Below are 26,574 nucleotides of genomic sequence, written 5' to 3' on the forward strand. Positions count from 1 at the left end.
GTATCTCAACACCAATCACCTTCGGTATGGTGGACGGCTTCTTCATCCATGCCATAACCGTCAGAGCCCTGCTATCTGGAGGAACAAACATACTTACGAGCTCACCTCCAAGGTCGTTGATAAGCTCGTTCATGGACTCGTTGTTCCAAGCACATCGAGGCATGCCGTGGAAGGTAAGCTTTGTTAAAAACTCAAGCTCAGAGGGCACCGAGCCCCATCCTGGGTGCCACCGATCAAAGCTCACCAGCGCGCCATCGCAGAACAAACGTCGGGAAGATTTGAACACACGACTGCAGTCGAAAGTTGTCCAGAACCTGATGAAGAAATCAGCCGGTGGCGGACAGACTTCGACGAGCAAGTCACTTATTTGGATGTTGTGCGCAATGCCAAGAGCTTTGACAAGGTCATCCGGCGAGACGGGAGGCCGGTCACCGTTGATGGTTACCATCAGCACTTTGCCGGCAAACTGGTCGTCAAGCGCCGCCATGCCACTATTGAGCGACAGCACGCAGCGACCGAAGGCAGGACGGACCTCAGGATCTCCGGCTCGGAGATCCGCGTTGACCGGCGACATGATAGTGCGCTTGAGTACAGGGAGTACAGGAGGGGGATTTGGGGGAACTGGAGTAGGAATCGAGATTCCAGAGGTGGGGGAAGGGCGGGAGACTGGGGATGAAAGGGTAGCATGAATTTCGAGCACGCGCCAATATGCTCTCGGTGCGCAAGCGCACGAAAACACCGGTGGCGCCCACATGTCGGCCTAAGAGTCCTTATTCTTTCTTTTTTGGAGAGCCCGGCCTGAGAGTCATAATTGACCTGTTTGGCATTGCGTTACTACTCGGCCCATATTCAACGACACCTCACTGGCCCAAACAAGTGTACATCATCGAAAAGACACTGAGCTCAAATTATATAACTTGAAAAAAGGAGATATACTCTGAACACTGGAGATTGGTGATGCCCTCATTTAGCCCACCAGTAGTTCGAGACAATAAACAGTTCGAAACAACGATATATACAACATTCAAACACTGACTAGTGACTACTGCTGACATAAACAACAAGACATGATAGTTCATAAGAAGTCTTGCTACACCACCAAAACGCACCCATCTGCAGCGCTCAGACTCTCGTGATCCAGATGAGAATGACATTCTAAACAGAAGCAACTATTACATAGTAAGAGTGACATAGACGAGGATGACCAAATGACAAGGAATATGCATAACAAAAGAAAGAACTACCCATCCAGAACCAGCAGCAAAGACAACAAATTCATTCGAAGAGATGATCCAACACCATCATAATTTGCAGCCCCGCTTCAGCGACCAGTGATCCGAAGACACCAGTACTCCACCCTTTCGATGCAACAACCCAATTACCTATCAACCTGAAGGCTCGAACCACATCACTGCCTGTCGTAATTGAGACATCCAAGGATCAAAGTTAATCCGGATGCCTTTGTCATTCTCACCTTCTTTTGGCTGCAGGCTGTATCATTGACAATCAGGGGAGTTTGCTCCCGAACTCCTAGGCCTCGCCGTGTAGACACAGTTTTCCATAGCCAACAGAGCCTCTTTGCCATCAAGGTCCTTGCCAACGGTGATCTCCTGGTTAATCGGATAATTGAGTCCGAGAAACAGAGAGTGTGAACCAAGGCTGTTTACCCGCCTCCAACTAAAAAATCCTAAAGGCCCCAACAAGCTGGTATCCTACTCATAGACGTAACAGCCACTGTCCGGATACTCACGTATTACACGGTGCTTGTATATAGTGGGGTTTTTACAATATAACTTTTCCGTCTCATGTGTCCGAATGATCATCAGTCTTTTGCCGTCGTCTGATCGAGCGAGGAACCAGTTGTGCTTCCCTGTTTTTGGCAAAGGTGGTGTGATTACAAAGGGCAGTAACTGTAGGGACACTACATCGTATCAAAAAGGACAGGCATTGTTAATGTAAGATCAACATTGTTCAGAGTATGAGTAGGATAATGCAAGAAACAACATTGATATGTCCCTGTTGGAACTGGGAGGAAAATACAGGGAAATGTATACTGGGTTTGAAAATATAGAAGTGCCATGCATGGTTATACTCATGTTATCTCACAATCGATTCTTCACAGGAAACTACCATGTCATGCATGTTATGTAATCATGTTTTGTCCTCACAAACAAATTCTTCAAGGTAACTAACAGACCATGCATTGTTATATACTCATGTTCTGTGGGCAAAAATTTTGTGAGGATATTATTCTAGCCATTGATTGCTGAAGGGCGAATATAGGTATGTACACATGGTAAGCATTGCAGGATTTCACTACTTCCAAATATAGAGTTCTCCATATGCACAATTACTTCCCTAATGTATGGTTAGATGAAACCAACAATGTGGTGCATGTTTCTACATCATGAAAATGAGGAAACTAACATGAGAGGAAACAACTTACACGCGCCGTCCCAGCAATACGTGGTGCCATATGCTTTGTCGATCGCGTAGATGATGCCATTGTGTTCAATAGCATCACAGAAGTGTGTATCAGCTTTGACGATGATCCACTGCGAGCCGAGTTGTCTCCAGCTAAACAAGGCACCGGCGTAAAGATATGCGAGTCTGCGGTCGAACAAGGCAATTAGCTTGAAGTCTGCGTAATTCGCGTGTTGTGTGGGCACTTGGCAAATTACAATCTTCTGCAAAACAAGGTCCGTCCAACTGACGTAGTAATCTAGATGACTTGGACCGCGATGGTAATACTCTATATAATCCAACGGAGGAAGGATAATCTCATGGGAGGTCTGGAAGTTCACGAGCATGAACTTTTTACCGTCTTCTCTGAAGGCAGCCATCCAGTGGGAGTTCATGCCGACCCAATACATACCTGCCAAGAAGTTTCGGGCGATGGTGATCGGATCGATGTCGAGGGAAATGATGTACGGCGACCCACTACATACCTGCAAAGAAGTTTCGGCTAATGGAGATTGGATTGAAGTCGAGGGGCATCATGCATGCCTCCGTATCATGGTGAGTGAATCTCGCAAGACCAGATAGCAGCAAGCAGGGTGTCTTGAAAAGCTTAGGCCTCGCTTCGACGATGGCCGTGTGCATGTCCCTCGAGCATGCAGCCAGCCGCAGGGCGCTCAACATATCCATACACGAACAACAAAGGTCGAGGATGTCACTGGGGAGATTGCTCCAATCGCGGCTCATATGGATGTTGCGCGGTTCGCGTTCGGCCATGGTGGAGTTTGGAAGGGGGCTTGATTTACGGGGGAGAAGGATGTTGGTGCTGGAGCGGCTAGTGAGGGAATAGTGGTACTGGGGAGGCGAGTGAGGCGACGGTACACGGGGTCACAGTGAGATGGAGACGGAAAAGGAGATGGAGATGGAGTGGTGCTATGGGAGCGGAGAGAGATACGAGGCGAGGCGCCAATGTGCTGTACAGCGACGGTGACAGACTGCACTGTGCACAGGGTGAGGCTGACTTTGGTAAGTCGAACACGCCACCTGGACTAGTGTCAGGCGCAGGGTGTTGTCACTTCACTGTGAGGACCGGATGAATAGTATTTTGACCATCAAGTGTACCACAGTTGTACTACTACTACTACTAGTAGTAGTAGGTACATGAGTACTCCAATATTGTATAGCGTAAATAGGTCTCCCGTGCTAGCATGCATGTTCACTTCATCATTCAGGTATCATCCATATTGCGAGCAGAACCAAATTCTCGTGCATGCCCAATCAACGCTCTGCCGCGATGCATGTAGTGGTCGTTCTGGTGCATCAAGGACGGCATGCAGATCGTTCCACACTTGAGAAGAGGAAAAATGGAAAGGTAGAACGCGGCAGCAGAGGAAGAGAACGCTGGCTAATGAGGCTGGGAGGGGATCGAGCAGGAAGTTAATGCTCCATGCCTAAGGCCTCCTTTGGTTCATAGGATTGAAAAATCATAGGAATAGAAAAGTCATAGGAAATGAGATGACATGCATCTCAAATCCTCTGCATAGGAATAGAAAAGGAGATGCCCTTTGATTCACACCATAGGATTTTTTCCATTGAGTTTAGGTTAATGTTTATTTTCCTATGAAATGTGGAGGATAGGAAGAATTCCTCCATAGGAATAGGATTTCATTCCTACAAACCAAAGAGCTCTGAAGGAATTTTTCCTATAAAAATCCTATCCTATGAAAATCCTACAAAATTCCTCCAAACCAAAGGAGGCCTAAGGTTTTGGGAAAACCTGATTTTCATGAGGTGACTTATACGCACCTAAACGGAGGGAGTATTCCTTAACCAGAGAATGTTGTGTCTCCCACTCACGCGCTAAAAAAAACTACGACACATTTTTTATCTGTTTGCATAGGTCCCACCTATCAGGAAGGATGGGCACGTACACGAACAGGTACGACTCATCAGTCTACCCGCATAGCCTTTTCGTTTAGTCTACCTAGCCGTCTAATCAACTGCCTGCACGCCACTTCTCCCATTTACTCCTTCTCCATCGGGAACCGATTCTCCTCGGCTTCTTCACCTCCCCTTCGTCTTCATTTGCATCCAAACCCCACTGCGTTCACATTGTTTTAACCTCTTTAAATAATCATCTACTACTTCAGTTAGACTAGCCATCTAATCCTAATTCTCCAAACCATAGTCCTCCGTTCCAGCGGTTCCAAATGACGAAAGAGATTGAGATGCAGGTTTTTAGCGTCCAACATGTCCTTGTCGAAGGCTCGATGCGCATAGTTGCCACCGTCACCGTCCACCCAAGGGTTGTTCGGCAGTGGATCAACAATGTATCCAACTCCCTCAAAAAGGTAGAGACGAGGGTCATCGGTCTCGACGCAGAGTACACGGAGCGTGCCCCTGGGAAGATCCAACGCGCCGCCGTCCTTCAGCTGTGCCTCGAAGATGATGTTTTGGTGTACCACATCATACACTCACCCTCCATACCAGGTGAGCTTCACGATTTCTTGTCTCGGGAGGACGTATACTTCTGTGGGGCAGCCATCGAAGGGGACAAACAAAAGCTGGAGCCGTACAACCTTGATTTGAAAAGCATCGCTGACCTACAAACCAGAATCAAAATTCCTGTAGAAGTTTGTGATAAACAGACACCATCCCTATTCGACGTAGAAAATTTTTTGCTCGGTACAAATCTTCAGAAGGGTGACGAGACGGTGGCATTAAGGTCGTCTGGATGGGAGAATTATCCCTTGACGTACGAGCGGATAAAATATGCTGCCCTCGATGCCCGTGTGAGTTTCGAGATAGCTACAAGGTCCAAAGAGCTTGTTGCGAAGCCGTCTCCCACAGAGAATGAGAACAAGAAGAAGAAGAAGAAGAAGAAGAAGAAGAAGAAGAAGAAGAAGAAGAAGAAGAAGAAGAAGAAGAAGAAGAAAAGGCTGCACCAGCAGGAGGGCATTATGGATGGATAAACTATTTCCTCTCTTGTAAAAAAATTATTCCCTCTCGGTGTATATTGATATAGATGGACTATTTCGATGGTGTGCATGTCTTTGGAACAGAGTAGTAGCGTGGGTCCGCTTGACTATAAGGAACTATTTATCCGCATATATAGCTTTCTCTGCTACTCCTTCCAGTGATCGGTATGCAGTGCATGTGTCCGTAGACATGACAGCTTGTCCATGGAAGTTCAACTACGGCGACCATCACGTTTCATCTCGCGATTCCCACGACGCCTCTCCAACCCATGGCACCACGCCCCCCGACGTGCGCCTCACCCCTCTCGGCCGCACTGCCCCTCTGCCTTTGTGTGCATGACATGTGGGCCACCTAAAATGCGGCGAGCATCAAGTTTCTACCACAGCCACCCGCGATTCCCACGATGCCGCTCGAACCCATGAAACCACACGTCCCCCAACCTGCGGCTCACCCCTCTTGGCCCCACTGCCCCTCTGCCTACGGGAGCATTACATGTGGACCAGTCACCTATCGGGTCCACATGTTATTGACTCAAAGGTAGGTGTAGTAAGGCACTGAAGCTCAGTCCCGATGGCCCTGAGAGGGAAATGTAACTCCTGCGCCAGGGCTTGTGGTGCTCCCGCAGCAGGAACTCATGCCAAACTCGAGATTTGTTTCTTTACTATACATGCACGCAACGATTTAATGGACATTGTAATCTCAACATGTGATGGAGAGCTCTAAATTTGAATTTGAAACTTACAAAACGAAAAGATTCAAAACAAATAAACTGGGAGAGAGGGAGTATATCGTAGGATGTGTCCCATACAAAATAAGTCCCCTGGTTTGTCACCGCAAAGATGCGGTTAGAAAGGAGCACGGCGTCTTCCTACTCGTACGGCAACAAATCGGCCGCAGACAACATGGTCCGCCTTTGACCGCCATGTGCAAGGTTCGTGCTTTCTTATTCAATCTCACTGTGGTTCCATCATACCAATTCATGCGGTGGCCCATTGCATGGCTGATCCCAATGTTGGACAAAGGTTCTATGGGAACGGTGTCACCGTTGTAAATGTTGTGCAAATTGATGTTGGCACCCTCCCATACATATGCAAGCCAATCTCCACTCGCACCGAGCCTAACCTGTGAAACAGTGGGCAGGGGGAGAATTAGGAAATGGACACGGAAGTAGTCTTTAGAATGCATTTACTACGTGATCAAACTCATCTTACCTGCTCATCGGAGGAAATCCGAGTGCCCCTCAACGTCGGCATCTCAAGGGGCGTCAACTTGCAACTACAACCACGCCGCGCTGGAGAGACCCCCAAGGAAACATCCTCGTGCATTCCACGGAACATCAAGATGCATTTATATGAGTAGTTTATCTTGTGAGAGAAAAGGATGAACGAGGGAAGGCCTCTAGAGATAGAGATGGACACTACTACTACCAATGTGCTGGCCCGTGCGTTGCAATGGATCCAAAGTAGTAGAATAATACTTGTTCACGTGCTTGAAATATAAACACTCTAGTTTTGATATACATGTCTCAGCAGACATGACAGCTTCTCCATGGAAGTTGAACCACGGCGACCATCACGTTTCTTGTTTGTACCACTGCCACACCCACACGTGATTCCCACGACGCCGCTCCAACCCACGGCACGACGTCCCCCCACGTGGACATGGATCCTCTGACGTGGCTATCACTGCCTTGCCCTGCCTTTCCTTCGCTGACAGGTGGGACCCACGCTTATGAGTCCCACATGTCAGTGACAGAATGGTAGGATTGTTCGCGTCAGGGGATCCTCATCCCCTCGACGTGCCCCTCATCCCTCTCGGCCCCACCGCTCCTCTGCCTTTGTGTGCATGATATACTCCTAATATATTACTCCCTCCGTACCTAAATATTTATCTTTTTGAGATTTCAAATGGACTATCACATACGGATTATATAGACATATTTTAGTGTTTCTAGCAAGATGCCCACACGTTGCACGAAGTTGATGGAAAAGCTAAGCATAACTTATAAATTGATGGATCGAGTCCTAGTTACAATGATGCATATAATTAAGCAAAGGGATCACACATGTCGGTATTGACTGGAACGAGAATGCAACAGCACAATAAGAATTAAGGCCATGATGATGCGATCGCAGTGGTGGTTACAGAAGGCAAGAAGAAAGATGGATCCACGAATGTATGACCTCCTCCTCCTCAACTTAGTGTGCCGGGCCACCGACCGGCGGCTAAGGAGCGGCGGCTTTTGTGGCGAGGTTGAGGTGCTTCTCAGCAAAGGCATCCAAGGCTTCCAGCCAGTTGAGGAAGGCCAACCTCATAGCGTCCTCACTGGCATTGTAGATACCTATGTACACGATTTGCTCGTACACGTGGATGTGTAGGTCGACGAATTCTTGCAGGGCGAGGCACCTCGCGGTGAGCGCGACCTCCAGGTGGATATTCTTCGTGGCGTCGGCAGGCAGTCGCAAGGCCACCAGTGCTTGAAAGAGGTTCCGGCCATGGAGGCCGATTAGGGTGGCAGGCAATGAGGAGCCCTGGCGCGCGGGCTGGAGGAGTACGGCGATGTCGTCCGCGAGCTTCTTGATGACGGTGAACTTGTTGCTGGTGTCAACGATCATCTGGTCCAACTGAGAGTCATAGTTGGCGTCGACGGCGGCCATCCACCAGCCAGTCTCCAACACCATCTGGAGATGATCCTCGGCGCCATGCCGCAGGCCGGCGTCGTGGACCATCTGGCACAGCCGCTGGCCGCTCACGCGCATCGCCGCCATGGGTCTGGAGTGAGCTCTTTTGCGCTTAGTGTAGTTGCTTAGGCAAATGCTTAGGTGCGTACGATGTGGTAGATCCATTGGAATGGAGGGGCGCCTTTATATGAGGGCAATGAGGGCAAACTGCGTTGCATTCACATCGTGCAACCTCTTTTCCCGGACCTCCTCCCATTACTTCCCTCATGCATTAATTGAGGAGGATGCATTGGCCGTTCAACATATCGGGGACCGCTACTCCCTCCCTCGTCTGCATTAAAGCCGTATCGGGAACTGCGCCGCCCGCTTTCAAATCGAATACTCCCTCTGTCTAGGTGAGTATTAAGTCGTCTTACGAAAACCAAATAGTAAACACATAGGCGTGGTGCATTAACTCTCACGTTGTTTCTTAGGCTAGCCATAGTGGGAGTAACTTAGGTAGTAACTTAACACATCCCAAGACAATTTTGCTTATGTGGCAACTATTTAATGAGGAAAGAGGTGCTTGTGGTAACATAATATGTTACTGTAACATGGCGCTTTAGTTGCTTCGACAGAGACGCGAGAAGACGAGGGAGTAGGCTGCTGCAAACGCAGGGTTGTGTGATTTGACAGCGAGTTACTGCTGGACAGGTGGGGCCCCGTGATTTGACTTGCCATTATCATTTTAACTGCGGCGCTACGACCGGTGTGAGTCTCCCAGATTCCTGACCACCTCCATACAGGTGCCTCTCCCAATGCTCCACCATGTAGTAGAGGCTAGCTCTTGCATGAGAGCCCACTTCTCCAATTTTTCCTTGCCTCTATTTCCTCCACATATGCAAAAATGCCATGTAAAGCGCACTATTGTACTTACTTTTACTTGCTCCTACAGGTGCTTAAGCTTGCCACATAGGCATAAAGTCTGATGTGGCAAATTATTCAAGAAGAGAGAGACTAGTTTGGTGACACAAGGAAGAAACGGTGCTGAGCACGTGTACCTAGGTGAAAAGACAATTTTGAGTCTATAGCTAATTAAATGAAGCAAACTTAGCAACACCATTTCATTGGAAGAGGTCACTCCTTGGCAAATGTAATAAATACTAGTACTCCATGTGTCCCATAATATAAGAACGTTTTTGGCACTACACTAGTGTCAAAAACGTTCTTATATTATGGGACAGAGGGAGTACGAAGAAAGAGATAGAGAGGAGTAAAAAAATACACTTATAGCCAACCTTCTTGTAGTATGAGTGACTAAGTGATGACTATGTATAACATGCCAAACATCAGATAGCCTAATGCACCGTGTTAAATCTCCAAGGGCGCGATCGCACGAGCGATGCGACGGTCGTGGTAGGCGCGACCACGATACGGGCTACTGGCAGCCCTTGGATCTGAGATCAAACGGTCGCATGCTAAGTTGCTGAAAATTTGTAGAATAACCCTCCAGGATAGGATATTCACCCATAGGTCTAGAATCACGCCATGCAACCGTTCGATCTCAGATCCAAGGGCTCTCGGAAGCCCGTATCATGGGAGAATGGAAAGCCACTACCCTGCCGTTCGCATGCTGGCAGTTCGCTCCTACTCGTCCCCGCACGTCCTTCAATACTATGGCAGTTCGCTCCTAGTCGTCCCGTCCATTCACATTACGACGGTTCCACTAATCCTAACCCTCCTCCCAAATCCATGGTGTCCCAAATCTCCAGGATCGGCGGTGAGTACAAGGTTAGAACCATCACCAGCGATGAGTTCGACGTCATCTACACCCGTTCTTCCGCGACGGTGAAAGGATGCCTTTCTCGCTTCAGACGCATGTTCGAAAACTCAGATGATGAGTGGGTCGCTGGGCTAGATGTTGAGTACACCACAGTCCTGGGATGAGAGAAGGATCTAAAGGACGAAGAGAGGAAGAAGCCCGCCGTGATCCAGGTTTGCGTGCATGACTTATGCTTGGCCTACCACATATGCCATGCCGACGTTGAGTGCCAGGATTTTAAGGACTTCCTCGGAAGCAACCTAATCAAATTCGTTATTGTAGACTTTGGTAACGACAAAGAAGTCCTGCGTCGGGTAGGCCTCATTGTAGGCAACACCTTCGACCTCCAGAAGAATCGGCTGGTGTCCTCTCTTCAGCCTTCAATGCTGACCCTGGCAGGAGCCATGGTTCATCCTTCGTACGGTAAACTGGAGAAACCTCCATACACGTTTCATCGTCATGCATGGCAACGGAATGTACTAGATATAGACCACATCCAGTACGCTGCAATGGATGGCTACCTTTGCTTCAATATCTACAAGGGTTGGATGAAGAGCAACAGCCAAGTGTGCGGTTCAAGCAAAGAAGTATCGGCCAAGAGGAAGAGGGACAAGGACGAAGTCGAGGACGTTGACGAGGACTCCGAGTAAGGTGGCAGTGTCGTTGCTCATGGTGGTTCTAATGCAGTGTCTACCGGAATAATTGCAAAGTTTAATTTCAGGTGTGCTTAATTTAATTTGAGGGGTGTGTTGTGCTGAGCCCCCAGCAGAACTATGTTATGTTTCTTCTTGTTACTTTAACTCTTCAGTACGTACATACAAGTATTTCTTACATTTCATCTTTTAGTTGGTACAATAGTACCACTCGTTTCTTCACATTATATACATACAATATATATGGCCAACATCATATAGCCAGTAGTTTAGTTGTCAAAGAATTTCAGGGTGCTTAGTTTTGTCAAAGAATTCCAGGGTGCTTAATTTTATTTGAGGGGTGGGTTGTGCACTTGTGCTGGACACCATTATTGTGACAAGCCTTTTTAATAGTACTATATGCATAATTTGGCGACGAGCGCTCTCTATATGTACCACCTTTTTTAATTTTCAAGTTTTGCTTCATGGTGCAATCCATCGATACTACTACTGTACAAAAGTGGAGTATATACATTTTTTAAAAGGCTAGAGGGCGGGGCAGTCTAGCTCGGTCGGTTTCACGATAGGCGAGGGCCTTTGTGATTTGACGGCTCATTACTGCTGTCAAATTGAATAGTACTGCGCCGCCTGCTGCACGCCCGGCGCCTCCATTAAACCCCTCCGTTAAACCCGCATGCAAACCGAGAATCCTACTCCGGCCACACGTCCGTTCATGAGCGGGCCGGAATTAAACACAACACTGGCCGAGCTCCTCCCGTCCGCCCTCAGTTTAAACGAGGCCAAACGCCGGCCAAGCTCCTACCGTCTGCCCTCTATTTACACGAGGCCAGCCAGACAGTGGGCAAGAATCGCACCCCTCCGCCGCTCCCCCATCTCCTCCTTCACCATTTTCTCCACCCCTCTGATGGCTTCCGATGAGCCGTTCTCCAGCATATTACCCGGCTGGGTGGCCCGCCGAGCCCTCCGGATACGGGCGAGGCTGCTCCATGCTTCACCAACCTCACTTGGCCCGACGGAGCCAGTTGCCGCCCCAAGCAGGCGCGTGGTTCAGCAACTCGCTGCTCGAGTTCAGCTCGATGAGGAGTGGCGAGTTGCTCCACGTCGGCACGGCGGCGAGCACGCCGGTACGGGCACTGTCGCTGCCGCGTCATACCGCGCCACTAGTGTCTGCGGTGGCCGCGCCTCCCGTGTCTGTGGGCGCACCTCCCGTGCCTGCGGCAGCGCCATGCAGGCAGAGACAGAAGCCGGGTGCGTGGAGAGCGACGAGTCGGTGGCCAGCTTCTCCGTGTCCGCCGCCATCATCGAGGAGAAGTAGAACACGGGAGGCCGCCGCCACTTGGGACCCATGAAGGCCACCGCTGAGGCGACGACCGCGGATTCAGGTGGTTTCTTTGTTGCTTCGTCTCTTCTGAGGACCTTCGTCGACCCCGCAAGTGTCTGACGGACATGAGGAAGACAAAGGGATCCGCGGGCGGCCATTTAGATTATGTACTCCCTCTCCAGCTGGCGGGGAATTTTTGTTCTAAGAATGGATAAATTGTATGTATCTACAACTAAAATTAAGTCTAGATACATCCATTTCTAGGACAAGTATTTCCGGACGGAGGGAGTATTAATTATACAAGAGAGCCGGATTGGCACCTCTTAGTTCATGTAAATGTAATGAAATCCATGATGTTTATATGAAGATCCGGCTTTTTTATACAAAATCCTTCATGCTTATATGAAATCAGTCCGTGTTTGCACGAATTTCATCTGGTTGGTTAGAGTTGTAAAAATGTATGCCGCTGGCGTTTGATGTCGTCCTCCGCTTAAGGAAGCGGGAGGAAATTTGTCGGCTGCCGTTGGAGATGCTCTTTATGCTGGAAATAATAGAGTGACATCCAATCCATTTGAGCTAATTGCATGTATGATTGTCCCTCTATAAAAAGTTAATTGCATGCACAGTGTACACGTGACTTGCAGGGTGGCTACAACTTCGTACAGAAAGTTAAAAAGAAACAAGTCCATCCTTAATCTTGTATTTTAAGTACTCTGTGGGTTCCACTGTCAGTACAGTGGCGAAAGAAGTATATATCAAATAAGTAGAGTAATATATAATATAAAAATATAAAGTTAAAAGATAGAATACGAACTCATGTCATCGCGTTGCGAGCATCCGGCGCTAACCAGCCCAGCACATTTTTGTTGTAGACCATGCTAGAGATATATCTCCATGTCTACTCTTATATATATACTCCATTCGTTCCTAAATATTTGTCTTTTTCAGATTTCAAATGGACTACCACATACGGATGTGTATGTAGACATATTTTAGAGTGTAGATTCACTCATTTTGCTCCGTATGTCTTTTCAGGAAGGGGTCAGATTTGTCCTTGATTTATTTATGAGGTATCCAGATGGCACTGCACCACCAAGAAAAGAGGGTAACATCAAAATTATGGACTACTTTTTTGAGCATGTTGGTAAGGTCCGGTCATAGTCACTTGTTGAAATCTCTAAAAAAACAAATACTCCCTCCGTCCGGAAATACTTGTCATCAAAATGGATAAAAGGAAATGTATCTAGACGTATTTTAGTTTTAGATACATCTCTTTTTATCCATTTTGATGACTACTATTTTCAGACGGAGGGAGTAGAAAAAGAGTTGGTGATGATGGTGTTGGGGAACGTAGTAATTTCAAAAAATTTCCTACGCACACGCAAGATCATGGTGATGCATAGCAACGAGGGGAGAGTATGATCTACGTACCCTTGTAGATCGCAACGGAAGCACTGACACGACGTAGAGGAAGTAGTCGTACGTCTTCACGATCCAACCGATCAAGCACCGAAACTACGGCACCTCCGAGTTCGAGCACACGTTCAGCTCGATGACGATCCCCGGACTCCGATCCAGCAAAGTGTCGGGGAAGAGTTCCGTCAGCACGACGGCGTGGTGACGATCTTGATGAACTACAGCAGCAGGGCTTCGCCTAAACTCCGCTACAGTATTATCGAGGAATATGGTGGCAGGGGGCACCGCACACGGCTAAGGAATAGATCACGTGGATCAACTTATGTGTCTAGAGGTGCCCCCTGCCTCCTGCCTCCGTATATAAAGGAGCCAAGGGGGAGAGGTGCGCCGGCCAGGAGGAGGGCGCAGGAGGAGTCCTACTCCTACCGGGAGTAGGACTCCCCCCCCCAATCCTATTCCAACTAGGATTCCCAAGGGGGAAAGAGGGAGAGGGGTGGCCGGCCACCTCTCCTAGTCCTAATAGGACTAGGGGAGGGGGGAGGCGCGCAGCCCTTATGGGCAGCCCTTTCACCTTTCCACTAAGGCCCACTAAGGCCCATATGATTCCCGGGGGGTTCCGGTAACCTCCCGGTACTCCGGTAAAATCCCGATTTCACCCGGAACACTTCCGATATCCAAACATAGGCTTCCAATATATCAATCTTTATGTCTCGACCATTTCGAGACTCCTCGTCATGTCCGTGATCACATCCGGGACTCCGAACAACTTCGGTACATCAAAATGCATAAACTCATAATAACTGTCATCGTACTTAAGCGTGCGGACCCTACGGTTCGAGAACAATGTAGACATGACCGAGACACGTCTCCGGTCAATAACCAATAGCGGGACCTGGATGCCCATATTGGCTCCTACATATTCTACGAAGATCTTTATCGGTCAGACCGCATAACAACATACGTTGTTCCCTTTGTCATCGGTATGTTACTTGCCCGAGATTCGATCGTCGGTATCCAATACCTAGTTCAATCTCGTTACCGGCAAGTCTCTTTACTCGTTCCGTAATACATCATCTCACAACTACCATATTAGTTGTAATGCTTGCAAGGCTTATGTGATGTGCATTACCGAGAGGGCCCAGAGATACCTCTCCGACAATCGGAGTGACAAAACCTAATCTCGAAATACGCCAACCCAACATGTACCTTTGGAGACACCTGTAGACACCTGTAGTACTCCTTTATAATCACCCAGTTACGTTGTGACGTTTGGTAATACCCAAAGTGTTCCTCCGGTAAACGGGAGTTGCATAATCTCATAGTTATAGGAACATGTATAAGTCATGAAGAAAGCAATAGCAACATACTAAACGATCGGGTGCTAAGCTAATGGAATGGGTAATGTCAATCAGATCATTCAACTAATGATGTGACCTCGTTAATCAAATAACAACTCTTTGTTCATGGTTAGGAAACATAACCATCTTTGATTAACGAGCTAGTCAAGTAGAGGCATACTAGTGACACTTTGTTTGTCTATGTATTCACACATGTATTATGTTTCCGGTTAATACAATTCTAGCATGAATAATAAACATTTATCATGATTATAAGGAAATAAATAATAACTTTATTATTGCATCTAGGGCATATTTCCTTCAGTCTCCCACTTGCACTAGAGTCAATAATCTAGATTACACTGTAATGATTCTAACACCCATGGAGCCTTGGTGCTGATCATGTTTTGCTCGTGGAAGAGGCTTAGTCAACGGGTCTGCAACATTCAGATCCGTATGTATCTTGCAAATCTCTATGTCTCCCACCTGGACTAGATCCCGGATGGAATTGAAGCGTCTCTTGATGTGTTTGGTTCTCTTGTGAAATCTGGATTCCTTTGCCAAGGCAATTGCACCAGTATTGTCACAAAAGATTTTCATTGGACCCGATGCACTAGGTATGACACCTAGATCGGATATGAACTCCCTCATCCAGACTCCTTCGTTCGCTGCTTCCGAAGCAGCTATGTACTCCGCTTCACATGTAGATCCCTCTACGACGCTTTGTTTAGAACTGCACCAACTGACAGCTCCACCGTTCAATGTAAACACGTATCCGGTTTGCGATTTAGAATCGTCCGGATCAGTGTCAAAGTTTGCATCAACGTAACCTTTTACGGTGAGCTCTTTGTCACCTCCATATACGAGAAACATATCCTTAGTCCTTTTCAGGTATTTCAGGATGTTCTTGACCGCTGTCCAGTGATCCACTCCTGGATTACTTTGGTACCTCCCTGCTAAACTTATAGCAAGGCACACATCAGGTCTGGTACACAGCATTGCATACATGATAGAGCCTATGGCTGAAGCATAGGGAACATCTTTCATTTTCTCTCTATCTTCTGCAGTGGTCGGGCATTGAGTCTTACTCAACTTCACACCTTGTAACACAGGCAAGAATCCTTTCTTTGCTTGATCCATTTTGAATTTCTTCAAAATCTTGTCAAGGTATGTGCTTTGTGAAAGTCCAATTAAGCGTCTTGATCTATCTCTATAGATCTTTATGCCTAATATGTAAGCAGCTTCACCGAGGTCTTTGATTGAAAAACTTTTATTCAAGTATCCCTTTATGCTATCCAGAAATTCTATATCATTTCCAATCAGTAATATGTCATCCACATATAATATCAGAAATGCTACAGAGCTCCCACTCACTTTCTTATAAATACAGGCTTCTCCGAAAGTCTGTATAAAACCAAATGCTTTGATCACACTATCAAAGTGTTTATTCCAACTCCGAGAGGCTTGCACCAGTCCATAAATGGATCGCTGGAGCATGCACACTTTGTTAGCTCCCTTTGGATCGACAAAACCTTCCGGTTGCATCATATACAACTCTTCTTCCAGAAATCCATTCAGGAATGCAGTTTTGACATCCATCTGCCAAATTTCATAATCATGAAATGCGGCAATCGCCAACATGATTCGGACGGATTTAAGCATCGCTACGGGTGAGAAGGTCTCATCGTAGTCAATCCCTTGAACTTGCCGAAAACCTTTCGCGACAAGTCGAGCTTTGTAGACAGTAACATTACCATCAGCGTCAGTCTTCTTCTTGAAGATCCATTTATTCTCAATTGCTTGCCGATCATCGGGCAAGTCAACTAAAGTCCATACTTTGTTCTCATACATGGATCCCATCTCAGATTTCATGGCTTCAAGCCACTTTGCGGAATCTGGGCTCACCATCGCTTCTTCATAGTTCGTAGGTTCATCATGATCTAGTAGCATGACTTCCAGAACAGGATTACCGTACCACACTGGTGCGGATCTTACTCTGGTTGATCTACGAGGTTCAGTAGTATCTTGATCATTATCATTAGTTTCCTCACTAACTGGTGTAGGTGTCACTGAAACAGTTTTCTATGATGTACTACTTTCCAGTAAGGGAGCAGGTACAGTTACCTCGTCAAGTTCTACTTTCCTCCCACTCACTTCTTTCGAGAGAAACTCCTTCTCTAGAAATGATCCATTCTTAGCAACGAATGTCTTGCCTTCGGATCTGTGATAGAAGGTGTACCCAACAGTCTCCTTTGGGTATCCTATGAAGACACATTTCTCCAATTTGGGTTCGAGCTTATCAGGTTGAAGCTTTTTCACATAAGCATCGCAGCCCCAAACTTTAAGAAACGACAACTTTGGTTTCTTGCCAAACCATAGTTCATAAGGTGTCGTCTCAACGGATTTTGACGGTGCCCTATTTAACGTGAATGCGGCCGTCTCTAAAGCATAACCCCAAAATGATAGCGGTAAATCTGTAAGAGATATCATAGATCACACCATATCTAGTAAAGTACGATTACAATGTTCGGACACACCATTACGCTGTGGTGTTCCGGGTGGCGTGAGTTGCGAAACTATTCCACAGTTTTTCAAATGTACACCAAACTCGTAACTCAAATATTCTCCTCCACGATCAGATCGTAGAAACTTCATTTTCTTGTTACGATGATTTTCAACTTCACTCTGAAATTCTTTGAACTTTTCAAATGTTTCAGACTTATGTTTCATTAAGTAGATATACCCATATCTGCTTAAATCATCTGTGAAGGTGAGAAAATAACGATATCCGCCACGAGCCTCAATATTCATCGGACCACATACATCGGTATGTATGATTTTCAGCAAATCTGTTGCTCTCTCCATAGTACCGGAGAACGGTGTTTTAGTCATCTTGCCCATGAGGCACGGTTCGCAAGTACCAAGTGATTCATAATCAAGTGGTTCCAAAAGTCCATCAGTATGGAGTTTCTTCATGCGCTTTACACCGATATGACCTAAACGACAGTGCCACAAATAAGTTGCACTTTCATTATCAACTCTGCATCTTTTGGCTTCAACATTATGAATATGTGTATTACTACTATCGAGATTCAATAAGAATAGACCACTCTTCAAGGGTGCATGACCATAAAAGATATTACTCATATAAATAGAACAACCATTATTCTCTGATTTAAATGAATAACCGTCTCGCATTAAACAAGATCCAGATATAATGTTCATGCTCAACGCTGGCACCAAATAACAATTATTTAGGTCTAATATTAATCCCGAAGGTAGATGTAGAGGTAGCGTGCCGACTGCGATCACATCGACTTTGGAACCGTTTCCCACGCGCATCGTCACCTCGTCCTTTGCCAGTGCCCGCTTATTCCGTAGTCCCTGTTTCGAGTTGCAAATATTAGCAACAGAACCAGTATCAAATACCCAGGTGCTACTGCGAGCTCTAGTAAGGTACACATCAATAACATGTATATCACATATACCTTTGTTCATCTTGCCATCCTTCTTATCCGCCAAATACTTGGGGCAGTTCCGCTTCCAGTGACCAGTCTGCTTGCAGTAGAAGCACTCGGTTTCAGGCTTAGGTCCAGACTTGGGTTTCTTCTCCTTAGCAGCAACTTGCTTGCTGTTCTTCTTGAAGTTCCCCTTCTTCTTCCCTTTGCCCTTTTTCTTGAAACTAGTGGTCTTGTTAACCATCAACACTTGATGCTCCTTCTTGATTTCTACCTCCGCAGCTTTCAGCATTGCGAAGAGCTCGGGAATAGTCTTGTTCATCCCTTGCATATTATAGTTCATCACGAAGCTCTTGTAGCTTGGTGGCAGTGATTGGAGAATTCTGTCAATGACGCAATCATCTGGAAGATTAACTCCCAATTGAATCAAGTGATTATTATACCCAGACATTTTGAGTATATGCTCACTGACAGAACTGTTCTCCTCCATCTTGCAGCTATAGAACTTATTGGAGACTTCATATCTCTCAATCCGGGCATTTGCTTGAAATATTAACTTCAACTCCTGGAACATCTCATATGCTCCATGACGTTTAAAACGTCGTTGAAGTCCCGATTCTAAGCCGTAAAGCATGGCACACTGAACTATCGAGTAGTCATCAGCTTTGCTCTGCCAGACGTTCATAACATCTGGTGTTGCTCCAGCAGCAGGCCTGGCACCCAGCGGTGCTTCTAGGATCTAATTCTTCTGTGCAGCAATGAGGATAATCCTCAAGTTATGGACCCAGTCCGTGTAATTGCTACCATCATCTTTCAACTTTGCTTTCTCAAGGAACGCATTAAAATTCAACGGAACAACAGCACGAGCCATCTATCTACAATCAACATAAACAAGCAAGATACTATCAGGACTAAGTTCATGATAAGTTTAAGTTCAATTAATCAAATTACTTAAGAACTCCCACTTAGATAGACATCCCTCTAATATTCTAAGTGATTACGTGATCCAAATCAACTAAACCATAACCGATCATCACGTGAGATGGAGTAGTTTTCAATGGTGAACATCGTTATGTTGATCATATCTACTATATGATTCACGCTCGACCTTTCGGTCTCCGTGTTCCGAGGCCATATCTGCATATGCTAGGCTCGTCAAGTTTAACCTGAGTATTCTGCGTGTGCAAAACTGGCTTGCACCCGTTGTAGATGGATGTAGAGCTTATCACACCCGATCATCACGTGGTGTCTGGGCACGACGAACTTTGGCAACGGTGCATACTCAGGGAGAACACTTCTTGATAATTTAGTGAGAGATCATCTTATAATGCTACCGTCAATCAAAGCAAGATAAGATGCATAAAAAGATAAACATCACATGCAATCAATATAAGTGATATGATATGGCCATCATCATCTTGTGCTTGTGATCTCCATCTCCGAAGCACCGTCATGATCACCATCGTCACCGGCGCGACACCTTGATCTCCATCGTAGCATCGTTGTTGTCTCGCCAATCTTATGCTTCCACGACTATCACTACCGTTTAGTAATAAAGTAAAGCATTACATCGCGATTGCATTGCATACAATAAAGCGACAACCATATGGCTCCTGCCAGTTGCCGATAACTCGGTTACAAAACATGATCATCTCATACAATAAAATTTAGCATCATGCCTTGACCATATCACATCACAACATGCCCTGCAAAAACAAGTTAGACGTCCTCTACTTTGTTGTTGCAAGTTTTACGTGGCTGCTACGGGCTTAAGTAAGAACCAATCTCACCTACGCATCAAAACCACAACGATAGTTTGTCAAATAGACTCCGTTTTAACCTTCGCAAGGACCGGGCGTAGCCACACTTGGTTCAACTAAAGTTGGAGAGACAGTCGCCCGCAAGCCATCTATGTGCAAAGCACGTTGAGGGAACCGGTCTCGCGTAAGCGTACGCGTAAGGTTGGTCCGGGTCGTCTCGTCCAACAATACCACCGAACCAAAGTATGACATGCTGGTAGGCAGTATGACTTGTATCGTCCACAACTCACTTGTGTTCTACTCATGCAAATAACATCAAACCATAAAACCTAGGCTCGAATGCCACTGTTGGGGAACGTAGTAATTTCAAAAAATTTCCTACGCACACGCAAGATCATGGTGATGCATAGCAACGAGGGGAGAGTATGATCTACGTACCCTTGTAGATCGCAACGGAAGCACTGACACGGCGTAGAGGAAGTAGTCGTACGTCTTTACGATCCAACCGATCAAGCACCGAAACTACGGCACCTCCGAGTTCGAGCACACGTTCAGCTCGATGACGATCCCCGGACTCCGATCCAGCAAAGTGTCGGGGAAGAGTTCCGTCAGCACGACGGCGTGGTGACGATCTTGATGAACTACAGCAGCAGGGCTTCGCCTAAACTCCGCTACAGTATTATCGAGGAATATGGTGGCAGGGGGCACCGCACACGGCTAAGGAACAGATCACGTGGATCAACTTGTGTGTCTAGAGGTGCCCCCTGCCTCCGTATATAAAGGAGCCAAGGGGGAGAGGTGCGCCGGCCAGGAGGAGGGCGCAGGAGGAGTCCTACTCCTACCGGGAGTAGGACTCCCCCCCCCCCCCAATCCTGTTCCAACTAGGATTCCCAAGGGGGAAAGAGGGAGAGGGGTGGCCGGCCACCTCTCCTAGTCCTAATAGGACTAGGGGAGGGGGGAGGCGCGCAGCCCTTATGGGCAGCCCTTTCACCTTTCCACTAAGGCCCACTAAGGCCCATATGATTCCCGGGGGGTTCCGGTAACCTCCCGGTACTCCGGTAAAATCCCGATTTCACCCGAAACACTTCCGATATCCAAACATAGGCTTCCAATATATCAATCTTTACGTCTCGACCATTTCGAGACTCCTCGTCATGTCCATGATCACATCCGGGACTCCGAACAACCTTCGGTACATCAAAATGCATAAACTCATAATATAACTGTCATCGTAACCTTAAGCGTGCGGACCCTACGGGTTCGAGAACAATGTAGACATGAACGAGACACATATCCGGTCAATAACCAATAGCGGGACCTGGATGCCCATATTGGCTCCTACATATTCTACGAAGATCTTTATCGGTCAGACCGCATAACAACATACGTTGTTCCCTTTGTCATCGGTATGTTACTTGCCCGAGATTCGATCGTCGGTATCCAATACCTAGTTCAATCTCGTTACCGGCAAGTCTCTTTACTCATTCCGTAATACATCATCTCACAACTACCATATTAGTTGTAATGCTTGCAAGGCTTATGTGATGTGCATTACCGAGAGGGCCCAGAGATACCTCTCCGACAATCGGAGTGACAAAACCTAATCTCGAAATACGCCAACCCAACATGTACCATTGGAGACACCTGTAGTACTCCTTTATAATCACCCAGTTACGTTGTGACGTTTGGTAGTACCCAAAGTGTTCCTCCGGTAAACGGGAGTTGCATAATCTCATAGTTATAGGAACATGTATAAGTCATGAAGAAAGCAATAGCAACATACTAAACGATCGGGTGCTAAGCTAATGGAATGGGTCATGTCAATCAGATCATTCAACTAATGATGTGACCTCGTTAATCAAATAACAACTCTTTGTTCATGGTTAGGAAACATAACCATCTTTGATTAACGAGCTAGTCAAGTAGAGGCATACTAGTGACACTTTGTTTGTCTATGTATTCACACATGTATTATGTTTCCGGTTAACACAATTCTAGCATGAATAATAAACATTTATCATGATTATAAGGAAATAAATAATAACTTTATTATTGCCTCTAGGGCATTTTCCTTCAGATGGTGTGCGTGCCATCCTGCAATATAGGCCGTCAGATTTACATCCAACGGATAGGAAAGAAACTATGGCAATTTTGCAAAAATATACCCACACGTCTCTCCACATTCGAAAATAAGGCCTTCCCTCGTTCAACCTTTTCTCTCACAAGATAAACTACTCATACAAATGCATCTTGATGTTCCGTGCAACGCACGGGCAGCTAGCTAATTTCTTTTAAAATAGTTGTTGCGATAATTGGGTTGAAGTGATATATTTTATGTCTGCCCCGAATGACTTCAGATTCACTAGTAGTAACAAAGAAAAGGTTGCCTTATTAATTAACAGAAAATAGGGTGAAAACTATCACATGAGGCCGGTAAAAACAGGGCACACTGGGTTCAGCATCATCGTCACTACAGCTGTGCGCGTGCGAGAAGTCTACATATCGAGGGGGCTACCGAGCGAGGCACCGAGACACAATGTTTGAGAGAGAAACCAATTCACAGATTATGATCAGATCGAGTTGTCACCCTTCTGCTGTCATTGTTGGGGGGGATAGAAAGACGTATTGAGAGTGTGTGCGGTAGACACAGAGGCACAACTAGCGAGTGTGTGTGTGTGTTTGAAAGAGGAGTGGATAGATTATTATCAAGATCGATGTGCCACCCTACTCCTTCGGTGCCGGGTAGTGTGTGTGTGTGTTTGAGAGAGAAGCCAGTCGATAGATTAGTATCAAGATCGAGGTGTCACCCTACTCCTTCGGTGTTGGGAAGTGTGGGTGTGTGGGGGGGGGCAATGACACTCACATATCTCTACTCTTATAAAAAACAGAGTTGGTGATGATGGTGTTCCTGCCATCCTGCAATATAGGCCATCCGATTTATATCCGACGGACAGGAAGGAAACTATGGCAATTTTGCAAAAAGATACCCACACCCCTCTCCGCATTTTCAAATAAGGCATTCCCTCGTTCATCCTTTTCTCCTACAAGATAAACTTCTCATACAAATGCATCTTGATGTTCCGTGCAACGCATGGGCATCTTGCTAGTAGGGAGAAGGAGTTTGTGTGACACATATCTAGCTATATTAAGGGATAGGTAGATAGCATATGTGTGAGAGACATTAGTGGCTGTGGGTGGGCGGAATTAAAGGGGTGGGCATGTTAGACATAGAGAGCGTGTGTGTTTCTGTGTGAGAGACTTGTAGGACGGGGTAGAAAGACGAATTTAACCCTGACGGAGGGAGATAAATACACGAAGTGCACGTGTGTGATTCCGATGCCCACAGGGAAATGAGATATGTATGCGTGTGAGAGAGATTGCACAATTCATTGACGTATCACTATCTAGCGATCGTGGACGTGCATCGCTTGAACATAAGTCAATATCTACTTCGTATCATGGCCAAAGGTACAATATCGATTCAACGCTATAAAGATTGGACACTCACATATCACATTTTTTCTATTTAAATAAGCCTTTTTAGTTGTGCATGCCAAAGTTACAGTGATGTTTCTTCAAACAACCAATGTAGCTATCATGAACATGCACCATTGTTACTCTTGCATTCAAATTCATTAGTCTTGGATGATTTAAGTTTCTATTTTGAAGTAATATATGTAATATTCATATATAAATTCAACGGGTACACAATTTATGAAATGGAGGCTATGTAATCATATGAGGTAACACTTTTAAGTAGCTGACTACAATATCCATTTCTTTTTGTGTGCCTCTACACTAACACGTCAATGCATTATGTTTAAAGTAAATAACCAATGGCACTAAATTATCTATTTACACGAGAAATACATAGGCTGAGCATTTGATCCCTTTTTTGTGAACGCGCCACTACACCCATACGATTGGCCGCGCCCGTGTGAACGTCCAAGTTATCGGCGCATCATCCCGAGTTATTGTCTTTTTCTGGGGTGAACTTCACACCAGTTATTAACTACTGACGCGTGCCCCATGTACACAGTCTAGCATGACCTTCCCGTTAGCACGGTCCAAAATTAGTTGAAACTGGATACGAACGATCCCGCGGGCGGCAAAATTTCCCGCCTCCTTCTAAAATTTCCGCCACCTTAGTCTTTAGCATTCAAAATCCCCCTTTTATCCTTGGTGCACGGAGACCAACAGTTACAATACCGCCCTCATCTACATGATAGGTCGGGGCTGCTTTGGTAACTTCCGGTTCCCCCACTACACGCCCCCCCCATTTCCTCTCCCCTCCCACAAAAACGACTAACTACACGACACGCCGTCCGTACTACATCCCCCTTTCTCCCCTCCCCTCTCAAAACCCTAGACTGCTCATCCACCGGCCTACCATAGCCCATTCACTGCCAGCGGCGTCCACCTCGCCGGATCTGCTTCTACGGCCGCATCTACCCCTCCCACCTCCCCTAGAAACAAGTAGACTGCTCATCCACCACTGCACCACAACCCATTCAGTGCCGACCTTGTCCACGGCACCGGATCTGCTTCGCCGGTACTCTCGTCAACCGCCGCGCATCTGCAGCGGCTCATTCGTACTCCCCACCGGAGACGCTTCGTCCACACCCCCCGGAGCCACCCCATCGACGCCCCCGTCGACGGCCTCTGATCCTCTTTGCCGACACCTTCCTCAACCCTACCGGAGTAGCTCCGCCTATACCATTCTCAACCCTACCAGGGCCGCTTTGCCAACTCACAGGTCCACGGCCTCAGATCCGCTTCCTCGCACCCTCATCCAACCTACCGGAGCAGCTTCTGACGCCCCATCCACGGCCGCAGATCCGCATCATCGACACCACCCTTAACCCAACCACTGGAGCAGCTTCTAACGCCCCGTCCACGGCCGCAGATCCGCATCATCGACACCATCCTTAACCCAACCACCGAAGCAGCTTCACCTACGCCCTCGTCCACGACCATAGATCCGCTTTGCCCACACCGTAGTCCACCCTACCGGAGCCGCTCCACAAACACCCTACTCGACGGTTCTAGATCTCCTTACCGGACCCCGACAGCCAGCGCAGCGTCATCACCCTTGATGTTTCTAACCTGATTCCCATAGTCTGGAGAGATGCCAAGCACCCGCCACGGCCTAGGTACTTGTCACCTTTAAACCCGTCCAGCATCACTTGCCCGATGTACTTCAAATATACTAACCGGTCGCTGTTACCTGTTATGCAGCTGGAAAAAACTACAAGGACGATGTTTCTTCTGGATCTAATAGCTTAGCCAACCAAGATCCTGGACTGAGGCATTGCTATGATCTTGTAAGCGCGTCTCTCTCTCTTGTATTGTTCTGTGCCTGCCAGCGTGCTTTGCTAGGATTTTCGACCAATAATCCCTTTGTGCAGACAATGATTTCTACTACTGGCTGCTAAATTAGATATGTAGATGTCATACATGATACTACCTCGTACCTCCGTTCCTAAATATAAGTCTTTCTAGAGATTCCACTATAGGCAACATACGGAGCAAAATGAGTGAATCTACACTCGAAAATGCATCTATATACATCTGTATATGGTCCATACTGGAATCTCTACAAAGACATATATTTAGGAATAGGGGCAGTACATTACACAAAATCGTAGGTGGCATGTAGGAATTCCAGTGCACTACATTAGGCTCCCTTAGAGTGCCTGCTAGTCCAGCATACAGAGTCATGGCTAGTTTATGGTACGCACACAATTGTTAATTGGTGGTTTAAATATGCGCAAGGGATATACAATGTAGTATCATGTAGAGATGTCTGAAATTAGCCGTGTCAACTTGCAGATAGGGTTACACAATGAAAAAGTACAAGATGTATGTGGCAATTTCATGGAACATCGCAAAAAAAAGGAGAGGCAGCGGTGAGCCTATACAGTGTGCTATGGTACATCACTCCTCCATTACAATCACCGTGACATGTTATTTGTATGTCGGTTCTATTAGCCAAGTTTCTTAGGGACAGTTATTATGAGTTATCCTAAGAAAATAAGCACCTGTGAATATAAGTTCCATGTAATAAGCCAACCAGTTCTTTTCATTGCGTTTTCAGCTTATCTTTGGTAAGATCAGTGGAAAGTCTAGATTGCATTATATATTTTTCATTTTGCTGCCCATATGAAAATTAATTTGACTTGCAAACATCACAAATTGAACCCAGTGCAGTAATTAATATGATAGGAAAACAGGCCATTACTATTTGCTCAAAATGCAAATACAAAGATACCATCTACTTGGCACAATCTACTTTGGTCAATGTTTTCCATAAAGATCCCATTGCCTAATTTAAACGAAGAATGCATGACCCACATTTAAATGAAGAACAATTATTTATTGAAATTCGATGGTCCAAGTGGCTGGTTATTATCGTATAGCAGCACCACCTGAAAGCATCATATAGCAGCAGCAGCAGCTCATAGCAACTCATCATACAATAGCAGCAGTCTGCAATTCATCATATACCAGCAGCAGCTCATAGCAATTCATCATATAGCAGCAATAAGAGCAGCTCATAGCAATTCATCATATAGCAGCAGCAGGAGCAGTTCATAGCAATTCATCATATAGCAGCAGCAGGAGCAGCTTGTAGCAACTCATCATATAGCAACAGCAGGAGCAGCTTGTAGCAACTCATCATATAGCAGCAGCAGCAACTCATAGCAAATC

Source organism: Triticum urartu, chromosome 7 (assembly GCF_003073215.2).
Source record: "Triticum urartu cultivar G1812 chromosome 7, Tu2.1, whole genome shotgun sequence".
In the NCBI taxonomy this organism is placed as follows: domain Eukaryota; kingdom Viridiplantae; phylum Streptophyta; class Magnoliopsida; order Poales; family Poaceae; genus Triticum; species Triticum urartu.